General features: G+C 41.5%; 1 non-coding gene across 1 annotated transcript; it reads right to left on the minus strand.

The window, feature by feature from the left end:
- Window positions 1-1,178: 1,178 nt before the first annotated feature.
- Window positions 1,179-1,253, minus strand: Trnas-cga. The gene has a single exon. It is a non-coding gene; the product is annotated as a tRNA-Ser (tRNA).
- Window positions 1,254-1,671: the final 418 nt, after the last annotated feature.

The raw sequence follows: 1,671 nt of genomic DNA on the forward strand, positions 1-1,671 counted from the left end.
TTCCCGCTTGATATTCAAGAGTGGAACAATACAGAAATAGCTTGAAGGTGACTCCTCGAACCCTCTGCGAAGCACCTAAATATGAATTGGAGAGCAGTCATGTAGATAGAATGTAGAAAATGTTTTTCACAGACCGCTACCAGTCAAAAAATTTGTTGACTTACTTACTGTATTTAGGCGACTATAATGTGCCATCGGATGCAATTGCAATGCGCACCCCAATTTTAAAAATTAAAATCGTAAAAAAGTTTGTTGGCGGATCACAAAGTTCCTAGGATATCTGTTTACGGAATCCATGTTGATTTTTATAAAGCAGATGTTCATTTTCCAAGAACGTCGCAATCCTTGAGCATAAAACATGTTCCATAATTCTACATCAGATTGACGTCAACGAATTAGGTCCATAATTATGTGGATCTGTCTTACGGCCTTTCTTAAAAACGGGAATGACCTGAACTTTTTTCCAGTCGTTAGGTACCTTTCGTTGCTCAAGTGATCTACGATAAGTTACTGCTAGAAGGGTATCATCCGCTTCGGTGACGGTATGGTCGTTGAGAGAATGAACAGATGATTTTAACCCACTTACTGAATTTACATACGATCAAAATCTCTTAGGATTTTTAATCAGATCGGTTGACAACATCTTACTTTTAAAATCATTGAACACTTCTCTCATTGCTCTCCTTACCCTCATTTTCGCTTCGTTCAGCTATTGGTTGTCAGCTAGGCTTTTATTTCTCTTGTATATGAGACGAAGTGCTCTTTGGTCAGGTAGCGCTTTTCTAAGACGGCTATTAAACCATGGTGGATCTTTCCCATCCCTTAAAATCGTACTCGGAACATACTTGTCTAAGGCATATTGAACGATGCCTATGATTTTTATTTTCATTTGTTCTCCACATCTTCGTCCTCATCGCCGAATATTTGGTGCTGACTGCTGAGATATTCTGAAATTAGTATCCTGTTGCCTTTGCTGAGCAAATATATCTTCCTAACTTTCTTAACATTGCTTGTAGGACCCGTCGTCATAGACGCTGTCACAGCCTTATGATCACTGATACCTTCCTCTCTAAGTTAACTGATTCGATAAGTTCAGGTCTGTTTGTTGCCAGGAGGGGTAAGACGTTACCCTCATTAGTTGGTTCTCTATCTGAAACTTCCTGGCAGATTAAAACTGTGTGCCGGACCGAGACTCGAACTCGGGACCTTTGCCTTTCGCGGACAAATGCTCTACCAACTGAGCTACCCAAGCACGACTCATGCCCCGTCCTCACAGCTTTAATTCCGCCAGTACCTCGTCTCCCACTTTCCAAAATTTCATTCTGGTTCTCTATCTGCTCAAGGTAATTTTTGAACATGACATCCAGAACAATGCCACGCGAACCCTGTATGTGACACCAATTTTGATGGCATGACACTCCCAGTCTATACCTGGCAAGTTGAAGTCACCCCCTACTACAACGGCTTGATCAGGAAAATTACTAACTACATTCTGCAAGCTCTGTCTGAAGCGCTCTACAACTACAGATTTTTTGTTGTCTGTGAGATGAACTGGAAGTGCATCAAGGCAAAACATTGATGGTAGTTTGAAAAGTCCATCAGGGCGAAGTTCCCATACGTTGCGGAGTCAGACAAGCATTAAGGTTTCGGTCATCCATCCCTTCTCTCTAT

The sequence above is a fragment of the Schistocerca piceifrons genome, chromosome 2 (assembly GCF_021461385.2).
Source record: "Schistocerca piceifrons isolate TAMUIC-IGC-003096 chromosome 2, iqSchPice1.1, whole genome shotgun sequence".
Classification (NCBI taxonomy): Eukaryota; Metazoa; Arthropoda; class Insecta; order Orthoptera; family Acrididae; genus Schistocerca; species Schistocerca piceifrons.